Raw genomic sequence first — 15,650 nt, 5'->3', positions numbered from 1 at the left:
TGGCCTGAATAAAGAAAGAAGAAAGTATTTATTTCTGGAGAGTAAAAGTGGTAGGTTTGGGGTTTTAGATTTGAGAAAGGGAAACCATTTAGAGTATCTGTTGTGGGAAATGGGCCAAGGAATTAGAAATGCCTGCCAAAGACCTCTGCTGTGCGCAGGAGGCAGGACCCAGATAAAAACGTCTGGGCTCCAAGTCGACAGATTCTGTGAACGCCTTAGGCATGCTGAGGATATTCTTGCCAGATGTATGTAACCATCTGAGGATGTTTCTTTGTGAGTTCAGTGCTAGACAGGCACAGGAGCAATATTAGGAGGGAAATATTTCTTAATTGCTTGAGGAGTGAGGAAAAAAACGGCACTCCGCAATAACCCTCTTGTTTCCAAATACCAAAGCAGCTGTCAGGCTGTGCTCTTGTCTTGGTACCTTTTACTCAGGAGTTAAGTGCCACAGTGATGATATTTATGGTTGCTTCTCACGGGGTACGTGGTTTTTTAATTAGTGAAGACCTAGTAGCAATAGTTTCGTTTTGTGTTCTAATAACCTTTGTTATTACAGTCAGGGAGGTGAAGTGAGGAGATGGTAGATGTAGATGCTTTCCTAATCTGCAAAATGAGGAGTTGGACTAGGCACATGCCCCCCAAAGTCCCTTTCTAACATTACCATTTTCTCATCCAACTCCAGTCTACACTGCCTCCTCTCCATCTCCTCCTTTACCATTCAGTTTAGTATGTCTCAAGTTTTATTTTATGGTGCTTTAGAGAGATATATATATATATATATATATATTTTTTTTTTTTTGCTTAGAGACTTCATGCATTATTAAAAGCAGTATATAGTGACTGTAGAAAAATGAAAGATGTATCGATAAATAAAAAACCTGTTAAAAATGTGTAACTTTACCACCATTAAATAACCACTGTTTGTATTCTTCCAGAGATTTTTTTTTTAGGTGTATATGCCTAAATAAGATTCTTAAATACAGAAACGTACCCTGCTTTTCTCAGTTGAAAATTGTAAACCTCTCTCCTTATCAGTAGTCACTGCTGTGTAATTATTAAAGGTTGATGAATATTCTGCTTCAGGAACATATTTTATCAAATCTCACTTTGGACATGTACATTAATGTACATCCTTCTAACTATATTTGTGAGGCTGCTCTTAATTATTTCCTTATAAGATTAGGAAAGAGGTTTAATGTATAATACATACTGCCTGGAAGACTGAACCAATGTACAGTTCCATCACCAGTATGCGAGAGATCTCTTCTCCCACACCTTTTTTAACATTGGATAGTGCAGTTTAAAACAAACAAACAAAAAAACCTTAACAGTGTTCTACATAGAGGAACATCTGTTCATATGGCATTTATATTCCTTTGTGATTTTTCTGTTCATATCCTTTGCCCATTTCTCCAGAGGGGTATTTGCTATTTTTGTTACTGACTTGCAACAATAAGATTTTAAAGATTTAAATTTTTAAAAATGTCTTTTATTATAAAAGTATGTTCATTGTTTTGATAATTTCTTCCAATTTTTATACTGCTTTTAAATGTATATATTTAAATTTAGGTTGCCAAATCTTTTCCTTTACGGTTTCCATATAGGCTAACTAGGACGTAAGAATGCCTTGGTATTTGTTGCCCACTGTCAGTTCTTCACATAGCAGAGTAATCTCTTTCAAGTGTGATCACATCTTGGCATACCCCTGCCTGAGCTCGTCATGGCATTCTTGTTACCATGGCCTGCAGGGCCTGGCATGATCTTGCTTTGCCTGCTGTAAAGCCCCACCTCTTGTCACTCACCCTTGAACACTGTGTTCCAGCCCCACTGGTCTCTTCTCAGTCCAGGGAATATGCCAACCTCCTTCCTGTCCCTGAGATTCTGCAGGTGCAGTTTCTTTGCTTGGAAAATGTAGGCATGCATGTGTGTGCACATGCACACACACCCTTTTGAGCATTTCTCAGTATGCAATTTTTTATTTATATATTTACTTATTTTTGAGATGCAGTCTCATTCTCTTGCCCAGGCTCAAGTTCTGTGGTGCGATCTCGGCTCACTGTGCAACCTTTGCCTCCTGGGTTCAAGCGATTCTCCTGCCTCAGCCTACCAAGTAGCTGGGATTACAAGTGCCCACTATCATGCCCAGCTAATTTTTATATTTTTATTAGAGTCGGGGTTTCATCGTATTAGCCAGGCCGATCTCAAACTCCTGACCTCAGGTGATCCGCCCACCTCAGCCTCCCAAAGTGCTGGGATTATAGAAGTGAGCCACTGTGCCCAGCCATAGTTATTATTTCTTACTAACTTACTCTTTTCCTGTTTCCCCCTCTAGCCTGTAACTCCATGGGGGCAGGGACTTTGTCTGTATTGTCCACAGCAAGATCTCTAGTACTTAACATATAGTATTTGTAGGAGATTGGTCAGGGTGGGAGAAATTGTAGGAAAAGATGCAAACCTAAGGCAGCCAAATTCTCTTACCCGGAGCCTGAGAGCAAAGGTTAGATAACAAGGGGATGTAAAGGAATTGATCTAGAGAAGTTACTTAGGCCTTGGAGGCTGGCCTTTAATCATCTGTGTGCAGGACTGCTCTCTGGGCGGGGGCGTGCCTGGGGAGAGCTGTGGAAACCTGGGGGAGGGGAACCATGTTAATTACCCACAAGTATGTTGACTCAAAGCCTTTGTCATTAAATCTGTACTGAATAAATGCCCGCATTGCTGGCTTGTCAGGGTCACAGCTGCTAGGACTCTTTCTGTGAGCAGCCCGGTCCCCTAGCCCGCTCTTTCACTGGATACTTGTGTCTGAGTACGTTTTTTCATCCATCACTTGGCCAGGATCTGCTGGTCAGACCTGGCAAGTATTTATAGAAGAAGTGAATCAATATTACATCTCTAACCACAAGATTCACAGACATTTACCTATATTTACCTTATTGTAGTTTTATGGTTTCATTTCATATTTTAAAATATTTTATCTGTATGAAATTTAGTTTGAAATGTGATTTGAGATAGGAATTAAAATTCATTTCTTTCCCAAATGAATAGCACCTGCAATTTTTGTGGTTCCTGTTTGTTAGAGAGTCTTACTCAAATTATAGTCCTTAAGCACTATTATATTGTTTTTTGTTTCTTTTGTTTGCTTTTCTCTCCTTGGGTAGTCCTTTGTGCAAAACGTAAATGTAGAAACTGTTCATTGACTTGAGCCAAATTCCTCATGAGCATGCTGGCTCAATACCAAGAAAAATGATCTTGGGGTCACTCACCATAGCCTACCTTCTAAGAGGAAAGAAGACACAGTGTGACTGACTTAGGGATTTGTACTATTTGCTCAATATCTAATGCTAGTAGACAATCTTGTTTTAGATTATTCTGGCTGCCATTTTTTTAAACCATTGAAACCTGGAAATTTGAACATTCCAGTGACTACTTTTCCTAACTGCCTCTTATCTCTAGATGTGGAATAAAAATTCTTTGGCAGACCACGTGTTCCAATTTTTGGTTTGGAAAATACTGGTCATTATTCTTTTCCTTATTTTAACTCTTTGAAAATTAAGATTAATGACAAAAGTCACATGTGCCCATTGGCACATATTCAAACATTTATAGAGACAAAAAAAGGATTCTTGTATCCCACTTTTTGATCCTATTCCTAGTATAACCACTGCTAAATTTATTGTATATCCTTCCAGACATTTTTTATGCTTAGTGGATTTATTAGATCTTTACACATCCCCCCCCCCCACCATATACTTGCATGTTTTTTTTGACTAATGTCATAAACTTTGTTATACACCTCAGTGTTTTATACATTAGAGGTTGGAAGAGGAGAGACAGGGAATCTGAACTCTCCAGATTTTTATATTTGGTTTTAAAGGCCTTTTCCTCGTTTAAAGTGTCATTATTAAAAATTATTAATTTTTTTAAAATTCTAGACACAAGCCTTTGTTTTCTGGCTGGTCGCAAAAAAACCAGAGTAACTTAGAGAAGTTGCCCATTGATGTTTTCATAGGGCTTTAAACACAAAGACCTGATTTGTTTGTGTAAATCATTGGATGTGATCTTCCAGAGGGCAGGGGCTTGGGCACATTCAGAAACATGATATAATCTGATAATGATGATTTCCTTTCCACTACAGAGGAAGAAATGGAGACTCAAAAGGGACAGAAGTGAATTCTTCTAAATTTATGAAAATGAACACTTAGCTAAAATGTGTTCACTGGGTTATGACTGGATTTCTAGGGAATGGGATGGCAGGTGGGGTGCTATCGGTTTATAAAATTTTTTATAACCTTGTCTCTTATTTCTGCTTTCCCCGCACCGGCCATGAGAACCCAAGATAAATTTGGAGTGAGTGAGGGTAGAGAGCAAAGTGACTCCCTGGGCTGTGCCCTTCACACTGGCTTTAGAAAGCATGCTGCTGACTGCCCTGGGGTCTGATCTATGGCGCTGCACTCGAGAGAGAACTGTAAGGTCTGCTGTAAGTGATGGGGGCTGTGGACTTATGCAGAATTGCACTTGTTGGGGGTTTTCACAATACCCACCTTATTATACTAGAGAGGCAAGTTTCATTGCTTAAGGGGACAATTTATGGCAATAGGCTTATCTCCTTGTTTTAGCTCTTTATGTTTTTCTGCCTTTAATAAAATGTGAAGTCACAAAGCACTTAAATAGTAGTGTAGTTTTCAGGCAGGAGGTGGAAAAAGGCTAACTAGGGGGAAAAGGCCAACATGATTGACAGAGGCTGGCTGGAGATTTACATTGAGAATAACTCGTTCTTCAAAACTTTCTTCATTTTCTGGTGAGAATTATGGGACAAATAATATACCAGAAGGATGGATGATTAAAAATGTAGGAGTTATGATTTCTTTTTGACTTTGTAAGTCTCTAAATCCTCCACCTTAACATAGAGTTCTCATTTCAAAATGGGAACCAGCCCTGCCAGAGACTAAAGTGAGCCAGAAACACTCTAAAGTCTTAAATAGTTAATAAGTGTGAGATTGTTTATATTTTGTAAAATGTCTTAAGATACAATGAAATGAAGTAGAGAATCCCTGAGTGTTTTTTTGATTTCCTAAACTCTGATCCACAATTATAGATGTTTTGGAATGTTCAAAAATATTGAATGTGATTTCAATTGTGTCTAGAATTTTTAAAAAATTAATAATTTTTAATAATGACACTTTAAATGAGGAAAAGACTTTTAAAACCAAATGTAAAAATCTGGAGAGTTCAGATTCCCTGTCTCTCCTCTTCCAACCTCTAATATATAAAACAAATCCTTTCGGATTCAGCCATTCTGTATTGATAATGGCTTATTTATTACAGTCAGAGGAATTAAACAATAAAGATATATAGATACTTTGACATCTTTTGTTACTATAGAAACAGTTTGATTTTAAGAATTTTTATTCAGCAGAACGCAGATTCAAAAAAAAAAAGAATTTTTAGAAAAGTTGCCTTTTAATTTAAATTTCTTGTTTTGTCCTAATAATCACATTGAAATAGCCAAAACAAATAGTTTAAATTAAAATGCAATGATGGCCTGGCATGGTGACACATGACTGTAGTCCCAGCTACTCAGAAGGCTAAGGCCAGCAGATTGCTTGAGCCCAGGAGTTCAAGACCAGCTGGGGCAACATAGACCCTGTCTCTATTTTTAAAATGTGGTGATTGATACCTGTTGAAAGAAGGGTTAAGTGGCTAAAAGGACAGTGCCTTTTCTGGTGTGAATTTCTCTTGCTGTGAAAGCACTCTGAAGGGGAGACCTAATGCCATTGCAGGAGCACCTCAGCTCCAAACTTGAGCATTGCAAATAGAACAAGAACCCGAGGAAAAGCTTGCAAAATGAGCCTGCTGTGATTTAGGGTGTGCTTTTGGACAGTTATTCATAAGAATTTTTTTCTTTTTTCTTTTTCTTTTTTTTTTTAAGACAGGGTCTCACTCTGTTGCCCAGGCTAGAGAGCAGTGGCATGATCATAGCTTACTGAAGCCTCAAATTCCTGGGCTCAAGTGATCCTCCCACCTCAGTCTCCTGAGTAGCTGGGACTACAGGAATGCACCACCACAACTGGCTAATTTATTTTTTGTAGAGGTGAAGTCTTGCTTTGTTGCCCGGGTTGGTCTCAAACTCCTGGTCTCAGGTGATCCTCCTGCATGGGCCTCCCAAAGTGCTGGGATTATAGGCATGAGCCACTGCACCCAGGATCATGAGAAGATTTATGATGATAGATAGAAGAATTGTTAATTTCCACAGCTTGACAAAGGACAACAAATAACTTTCACAGTTTGAGCATCCCCTATTCCAAATGCTTGGGACTAGAAGTATTATGGACTTTGGACTTTTTTGAATTTGGGAATATTTGCATATACATAATGAAATTTCTTGGGGATGGGACACAAGTCTAAATACAGAGTTCGTTTATGTTTCATATACACCTTAGATACAAAGCCTGAAGGTAACTTTATACAATATTTTTAATAATTTTGTGCATGAAATAAAGTTTTGACCGCATTTTGACTGTAACCTGTCACATGAGGTGAGGTGTGACATTTCCACTTTTGGTGTCATGTTAGCATTCAAAAAGTGTTGGATTTTGGAGCATTTCTATTTCAGATTTTTGCATTAAGGACGTTCAACTTGTATACCAAGTTAGTAAGTATTTTTTTAGTTCCTACCCACATCCCTGTGTATGGGCTCTAGAAGCCGCCATGGTTTAGTTTCCTCACCTGTAAGGGAGGGTGTGGAACTTCTTTTAATGTACATCACTGTAGGTTAAGTTCAGATAGAGAAAAGACTAAAGGCTACCAAGTCTGGCTGTCCTCTGAGCCCCTATGCTAAGCTAAACTAGGCTTTTGTTTCTGGCAGTGTATCATTTTGCTGTCACGGAGCCAGTGATTATTTACCATCCCTGGTTTTGAGTAGGTTTCCTTTTCCCCTGGCAATAGCTCTTTATTTAGAATGTTCCACGGAGAGACAACGGGTTTCAGAAGATGCCCGTTTACAGTGGTACTACTGTCTCGTTACGCCATCATTACTTTACCAATTCCCCTTGGTATTTTGGTCTTACCTATGCATTATTTTTTTAACTTTTATTTATTATTAATGAGATGAAATTTACGTAATATAACAATAGGCAGTTTAATAATTGACAATTCAGACGTACTTAGTACATTCGTAATATTGTATAGCTGCCATCTCTCTCTAGTTCCAAAACATTTTTTTCACTACAAAAGAAAACCCTCTAATCAGTAATCAGTGACACACTATTCTCTCCTCTCTCTCATCCCTGATAATCATTCATCTGCTTTCAGTCTCTATGAATTTACAATTCTAGATACCACATGTAAAATAAATGTTCTCGTTTATTATAAATGTGACCTTTTGTGTCTGGCCTCTTTCACTTAGTAAATTCATCCATGTTGTAATGTCTCAGCCATTTTATGGCTGCATAGTCCATGGTATGGATATATCATAGTTTGTTTATCAGTTCATCTGTTGATAGACTTGATTTTTTTCCCCACCTTTTGATTCTTATGAATAAGGCTACTGTGAACGTGGGTGTACAAGTACTTGAGTCCCTGTTTTCAGTTACTTCAGGTTCATACTTAGAGGTGTAATTGCTGGGTCATACGGGAATTCTATGTAACCTTTTTGCAAAACTGTTTTCCATAGGGCCAAACCATTTCTAGTCCCACCAATAATGTACAAGGTTCCAATTTTTCCACATCTTTGCAAACACTTATTTTCCTTTTTAAAAAAATTATAGTCATCCTTGTGGACATAAAGTAGTATTTTATCATGGTTTTGATTTATCTTTTCCTAATGATTAATGGTATTTATCTTTCCATGTGCACGTTGGCCATTTGCATATCTTCTTTGGAGGCATGTCTGTTCAAGTCCTTTGCCCATTTAAAAATTGTTATTTGTTGTTGACTTGTAAGAGTGCTTCATATATTCTGGATACTAGACCCTTAATAGATACATGATTTGCACACAGTTTTTCTCATTTTTAAGGTTTTTTTTTTTTTAAATTTTTTGATTTTTATTTTTGAAACAGAGTCTTGCTCTGTTGCCCAGGCTGGAGTACAGTGGCAAGATCTTGGCTCACTGCAACCTCTGCCTCCTGAGTTCAAGTGATTTTCCTACCTCAGCCTCCCGGATTGCTGGGATTACAGGCATGCATCACCACGCCCGGCTAATTTTTTTGTATTTTTAGTAGAGACAGAGTTTCACCATGTTGGCCAGGCGATCTCAAACCCCTGACTTTGGGTGATCCACCCACCTCAGCCTCCCAAAGTACTGAGATTACGTGAGCCACCGTACCTGGCCTCCCTATGTTTTCTTCTAAGAAGTTATGGTTTTATTTTTTATACTTAGGTTGTTAATTCATTTTGAGTTAATTTTCTATATGGTATTTTCTATATGGTAGGGGCCCAACTTTGTTCTTTTGTATGTAGATATCCAGTTTTCCCAGCACCATTTGCTGAAGAGACTATATTTCCCCATTTGAATGGTCTTTGTACCCTTGTTAAAAATCTGTTGGCCATATATGTGAGATTTTATTTCTGGACTCTTTATTAGTCCATACGTCTATCCCTATACTAGTACCACACCGTTTTTGATTACTGTAGCTTTGTGGTAAGTTTTGAAATTGAGAAGTGAGGGTTCTTCACTTTTTTCTTCTTGTTTTTTTTAGTGTTGTTTGGCTATTTGGATCCCTTTCAGCTTCATATGAATTTAAGGATCTCTTTTTTCATTTCTGCAAAAGGCTGTTGGATTTTTGATAAGCAGTACATTGAATCTGCAGATGATTTGGAGTAATACTGTCATCTTAACAATATTAAGACTTCGAATCCGTGAATGTAGGATGTATTTCCATTTATTTAGATCTTATTCTTCAGCAGTGTCTTGTAATTTCCAGTGTGTAAGTCTTTTGCCTCCTGTGTTAAATTTGTTCCTAGGTTGCTTGCTTGTTTGTTTGTTTTTGGAGACAGAGCCTCATTCTGTTGCCCAGGCTGGAGTGCAGTGGCGCAACCTTGGCTCACTGCAACCTCCACCTCCCGGGTTCAAGCGATTATCGTGCCTCAGCCTCCTGAGTAGCTGAGATTACAGGCTCACACCACCACACCCGGCTAATTTTTTGTATTTTTAGTAGAGACAGTCTCACCATGTTGGCCAGACTGGTCTCAGACTCCTGACCTCAGGTGATCTGCCCGCCTTGGTCTCCCAAAGTGCAAGGATTATGGGTGTGAGCCACCATGCCTGGCCATCCCTAGGTATTTTATTCTTTATATGCAATTATAATTGTTTTCTTAATTTCCTTTATGAATGATTTGTTTTTATTCGTTTTTTTGGTGGGGGACGGAGTTTCACTCTTGTCACCTAGGCTGGAGTGCAATGGCGTGATCTTGGCTCCGCCTCCTGGGTTCAAGCGATTCTCCTGCCTCAGCCTCCCGAGTAGCTGGGATTACATGCGTGTGCCACCATGCCTGACTAATTTTGTGTTATTAGTAGAGACGGGGTTTTTCCATGTTGGTCAGGCTGGTCTCAAACTCCTGACCTCAGGTGATCCGCCCATTTCGGCCTCCCAGAGTGCTGGGATAATAGTTGTGAGCCACCATGCCCGGCAAGAAATAATATTTTTATTTTTTAAAAAATGTTCTCTAGTGGTTATTTTAAAATTCAAGGTAAGAACCCCACTATTCCTCCAAATGTTCCTTAGAGTGGTCCCTGTTAAGTTTGATATATATCCTTCTACATACTTTCCATGCATTTATATACAAACATACTTTCTTACTATGAATAAAATCATATAATTTGTCTTACATTTTAACTTATTATTTTACATGATTATAGATTGTGTCTTTCTCTGTGAGTGTACTTATTTCTCTTAAGTGCTGCAGAGTAACCCATCATACTGATGTGCGACCTAGCTGACCCTTGAACAACATGGGTCCACTTAAGGGTCCACTTATATGCAGGTCCACTTAAATGCAGGTCCACATGTAGGTCTACTTTTATGCAGATATTTTCAACCCAACATGGATTGAAAATAAAGTATTTGAGGGATGCGCAACTTGCATAAAGAGAGAATTGATTTTTCATATATGCAGGTTCTTCAGGGCTGGCTATAGAACTTCAGTATGTGAGGATTTGGGTATTTGCAGGCAGTCATGGAACCAGTCCTCGTATATCAAGGGATGACTGTACTTTGCTTAAGGCTTTATTTTAATGATCATTTAGTGTGTTTTTGGTGTTTTATAGTATAAATAATGCAACAGTTAACAATTTTGTACCCAAATGAGCATATACCCGTGTACGTCTTTAAGGTAATAAGAATTGCTGAGGAAAAAAATGCACATAATTACCTTAAAATTTTTGTTAAAGTTTTGTGTTATACATAACATATAATTTGCCATCTTAACTGTTTTTTTAATTGTACAACTCAGTAATGTTATTTACATTCACATTATTGTGCAACCAGTCTCTAAAACTTTTTTTCATCTTTCTTTTTTTTTTTTTTTTTTTTTGAGATGGAGTCTGGCTCTGTCGCCCAGGCTGGAGTGCAGTGACGCGATCTCGGCTCACTGCAAGCTCCGCCTCCTGGGTTCCCGCCGTTCTCCTGGCTCAGCTTCCCGAGTAGGTGGGACTAGAGGCGCCCACAACCGCGCCCGGCTAATTTTTTGTATTTTTAGTAGAGACGGGATTTCACCGTGGTCTCGATCTCCTGACCTTGTGATCCGCCCGCCTCGGCCTCCCAAAGTGCTGGGATTACAGGCGTGAGTCACCGCGCCCGGCCTTTTTTTCATCTTTCAAAACAAAGCGCTATATCTATTATACAACAACTCCCCACTCCCCTCTTCCCCTGGGGGCCATTCTACTTTCTGTCTGTAATTTTGACCATTCTGGGTACCTCATAAGTGGAATCACACAATGTCTTTTTGTGACTGGCTTATTTTACCTAGTGTAATGTCCTCAAGGCTCATATATGTTGTAACGTGTCTGAATTTCATTCCTTTCTAAGGCTGAATAATATTCCATTGTTGCATGTTGTAGTTTTTAATGGACAGGAAAATATATTTTTTCCTTTTTTTTTTTTAAGTGCCTGTTTATATCATTGTAGATGCTATTCACTGTTATCTAAGAGCATCACATTGAGTAATTAAATACTTGGAAAGAAAGAAGAAAAAGAAGAGTATGTCTGACTCTTTTCATTCCCATACAATGTGGTAACATACGTAATAATCTAAATAGAATATAAATAAATAAAAAGAAGTCCTTTTAGGTATGTGTATGGGCTATATAAACAGGTATTTGTAAATGCATTGTGGATCCAACTTCATATTATTAGGTGAGGAAACAACTAGTAGCACATATATGCTTCTTGGGCTTGTACTCTTGCCCTCTGTTCACCTCATCTGACTCCCAACATATCTTTCATTATCCCTCTACCTATTGCTGGCAGTCATTTTTAAGTAGCTTTGGATTTTATGCCAAAAGATCTTCTGCTTGTTGACAGATTCTGTGAACACCCGGTGTTCTCTTCTTTTGCACTATCCAAGAAAGACAAGTTTGGGAATTTACTAACACATTCTAAAGTTAAATACTTTTTGTTATGGGATAACTGAAAAGTTTAGCTACACTCCAAAAGGCAGCCCATCTTCATTTTTCAGGAGGGTCACTATGATGTTCTGTCTTTCTGAGTCTCGTGTCTTGTACCTTTCTGTGCTCTTTCGCAATTAACTAAAGCAGAAGGAGATACTTTTGTAAAATGCCCAAAGAAAAGAAAGCCAGATGGAAGTGAGGAGTAAGAGTAACCACAGGTGCTTTCCTCTTCCATCAGTCTTTAAAAACTTTTTATTTTGAAGTAACGTTAGATTTAGAGAAATGTTGCAAAGGTAGTACGGAGCTCATGTACACTTCACTCAGTTTCTCCTAATGTTAACATCTTACATAACCATATTATGTAAGATATTAATTATATCGTTAATATAATTATCAAAATTGGGAATTTAAATTGGTCTAATACTTCCAGCTAAACAACAGACCTTACTAGCTTTCTATCCAGTTTTCCACTATCCTTTTTTTCTGTTCCATGAGCCAATCCAAGATCCACATTGTATTGAGTTGTTCTGACTCCTTAAACTATCAGTTTGTGATAGTTCCTTGTCATTCCTTGTCAGTTGTTTCTGGTCAGTTATCTTGTGTAATGACTCTAGATTTGGGGCTGTCTGATGTTTTCTAATGTTTACTTTTAGGTTATGCTTTTTTTTTTTTTTTTTTGAAAGAATACCACAAAAGCAATGATGTATCTTTTTTATTATCTCATAGCAGAGGTTACTTGATGTCAGTTTCCCTTATTGCTAGTGCCATTAGTGTGGACTCATCATGGACAGTTACTTCATTCTGTGGGTTATAACCCAATATTATCATCATTATTTTGTTGTTTAAATTATTCTAGCTTTGGCCACTGGGAGCTCCTTCAAGCTGACTCTGATGTCCTTTTGACGTGCTTCCATCTTTTTTCAAGTACTTTCTCACTTTATGGCATCCTCTGATGCTCCAGGCTAATCTTGTATTTTCCTTGCCCTACTTTTGGAATCAATCACTTCTCTAAGGAGCCTGGGTCCTTTTATTGGACAATGGTGTTTAGAAACCAGTATCTGGGTACCAGACAGGCACATTGCAACTGGGGTGGCATTGCTTTTGTCTTCCATGAGTTTTATGGTAAGCTCTTTCCTGTGAACGTGGTTGTACCTGGTCTGAAACTCATTTTTGACACTTCTAGGTAGTCAGTAACTTTGATGTAAAGTCATTTGGATCACTTAATGTTGAGTTGTTAAAATCAATGCACATACCCTGTGGAAAAATGGGTACTTTGATTATCAATGGAATAGATTAACTTTTTGTGGAAAAATGCTTTTACATTGACAGGCTAGCATTAGCATCCAGACGTTTTTGACATACCTTCAATAACTTCCTGGGTTTTTTACTCTCATTTTTAGCCCATTACATTTTTAAAAAATTTTGTATATATATATATTTTTGAGATGGAGTCTTGCTCTGTCACCAGGCTGGAGTCCAGTGGTGTGGTCTTGGCTCACTGCAACCTCCCCCTCCTGGGTTCAAGCAATTCTTCTGCCTCAGTCTCCCAAGTAGCTGGGACTACAGGTGCGCACCACCATGCCCTGCTAATTTTTGTATTTTTAGTAGAGACGGGATTTCACCATGTTGGCCAGGATGGTCTCAATCTCTTGACCTCGTGATCAGCCCGCCTTGGCCTCCCAAAGTGCTGGGATTACCCAGGTGTGAGCTACCGCGCCTGGCCCCTATTCCATATTTTAATGAGAATATCTTTTGGTTAGTTATAGAGGTAAATACCTGATTTACAATGTCTAAGTACAGATTCATCATCCTATAATAAAGTAACTCTTTTTGCATAAACTTTTGATAAGTTATTTTTGTCCTTATAATTTGATATGTGAAGTCTTTACAGTCAGAGGACATTGACAAAATATTTAAGATTGAAAGCCTGTTCTCCTTGATGATTCAGTGATTCAGTAGAACTTCTTTTGACTGCTGTTTTTAGTTCTTGCAAGATAGATCTTGTTTAGATGAGATTCCAGCATGACTCCTTTATAATTTTTCATATTTCTGCTATTACGTCTCAACTCTTGAACAGTTATTTCTGTGAATACCAAACATGCAGTCAAGGCACATTCCACATGTGGCTGATGGGGTTATCATAGTTACAAAACATATTTATCCACAGTGATAATTATCTTCTTAAGCATTTTGTTCTATCTCAGAACTCATTTGTGGGCCTTACCACCTGTTTCTTATATATGGGTAAAGAGTCTCTTATTCTCTTTCAGAATATAGATCTAAGAGTAGATTTATATCAGGATTTAAAAGATGAATCTTTTTCAAGGATGTTTTTCCTCTGGACCATGGCATTTTGTAAGAAATTTCCCTATTCATCCCATCCCTGGTGCACATTAATTTGGAGGTGATGTTAAATGTGTCAGTGTGGCACAAATCTCAACTGGCAAATACAGCCTAGTATTGAATTGTGTGCAGTTCAGAAACATGGCTGGCTGACTCTGACCCTGAATGTGTAAATTATCTTTGCAGCAATAAGAGAACTTGAAGTAGCTTTGATACTCAGCCAGAAGAATTTACTAAGAGCAGTTTGTGTGTCTTCCACCTAATGTAAAGGTGAATAATGTAAGTCATATTCTTGGTGCCTTTAGACCTAGTTATGTAGAGAGACGTCACATTGACATTCAGTAATTCTTACTCTTAACAGTACCTTAACTCTAAAATCATCATTTTCTTTACCTTTCCCTACTTCTAGAACAGCAAAATAGTTTACTTCGATTCTATTATTAATTAATAAGTGTACTGGTTTGAATTTTTCTCTTCTAAAAAATGTAGGCCAGGCATGGTGGCTCACACCTGTAATCCCAGGACTTTGGGAGGTCGAGGTGGGTGGATCACCTGAGGTCAGGAGTCTGAGACCAGTCTGACCAATGTGGCGAAACCCTGGCTCTACTAAAAATACAAAAATTAGCTGGGCGTGTTGGTATGCACCTGTAGTCCCAGCTACTCTGGAGGCTAAGGCATGAGAATCACTTGAACCTGGGAGGCAGAGGTTGCGGTAAGCCAAGATCACACCACTGCATTCCAGCCTGGGTGACAGAACAAGTCTGTCTCAAAAAAAAAAAAAAAAAAAAAGTAAAATTATTTTGGCCTTACCATGCTTGGTTTCTTTGTCTTTGTTTTTTCATTAACTTTATGTTTGAGGAGGAGAATGGAGTGTCAGTGATTTCAGCAAAAAGGTTTCCCCTCCTGTGGAATTTTGACTTTGGGGTACCAGTTCATAAATAAATTAGTGTCTAAGATTAATGTTACAGCTGATATTCAAAGTACCAAATATGTTATTGTTCTGATTATTATGGTCCTTAAATTTGTATTTTTCCTGGAGACATATGTGGTAAACAATGATGATGACTCTAATAATGACCATTTATTGAACGAGCACTGTGTAGCAGACATTGTACTGGTGACATGATTTGGCTCTGTGTCCCTACCCAAATCTCATCTCAAATTGTAATCCCCACATGTTGAGGGAGGGACCTGGTGGGAGGTGATTAGATCATGAGGATGGTTTACCCCATGCTGTCCTCTTGATAGTGAGGGAGTCCTCATGAGATCTAATGGTTTAAAAGTGTTTGGCAGTTTCCCCCTTGCACCCGCATCTCTCTCTGTCTCTCCTGCTGTCATGTGAAGAAGAGGTCCTTGCCTCCCCTTGACCTTCCACCATGATTATACATGATTATAAGTTTCCTGGCTGGGTGCAGTGGCTCACGCTTATAATCCCAGCACTTTGGGAGGCCAAGGCAGGCAGATCACTTGAGGTCAGGAGTTCAAGACCAGTCTGGCCAACATGACGAAACCTGTCTCTACTAAAAAAAATAACAATTAGCCGGGCAGGTGGCGCACACCTGTAATGTCAGCTATTCGGGAAGCTGAGGCAGGAGAATCAAATTGAACCTGACAAATGAAGGTGGTAGTGAGCCAAGATTGTGCCACTGCACTTTAGCCTGGGTGACAGCAAGACTCTGTCTCAAAACATAATGATAATAGTAAG

At 38.6% G+C, this 15,650-nt stretch overlaps 1 protein-coding gene across 13 annotated transcripts in view; it reads left to right on the top strand.

Moving 5' to 3' along the window:
- KANK1 (KN motif and ankyrin repeat domains 1) overlaps positions 1-15,650 on the top strand; it is a 240,993-nt gene that overhangs the window by 82,647 nt on the left and 142,696 nt on the right. Inside the window, exon 1 of one of the 13 annotated variants that reach the window (XM_077966164.1) lies at positions 14,130-14,224. The exons of the other annotated variants lie outside the window; for them this stretch is intronic. The gene's annotated coding sequence lies outside the window, so the exon portion shown is untranslated. Of the gene's footprint in view, positions 1-14,129; positions 14,225-15,650 lie in introns of those variants that run through there. 13 annotated transcript variants of the gene reach the window in all.

The sequence above is a fragment of the Macaca mulatta genome, chromosome 15 (genome assembly GCF_049350105.2).
Source record: "Macaca mulatta isolate MMU2019108-1 chromosome 15, T2T-MMU8v2.0, whole genome shotgun sequence".
Classification (NCBI taxonomy): Eukaryota; Metazoa; Chordata; class Mammalia; order Primates; family Cercopithecidae; genus Macaca; species Macaca mulatta.
This window is presented reverse-complemented; position numbering and strand designations above follow the sequence as displayed.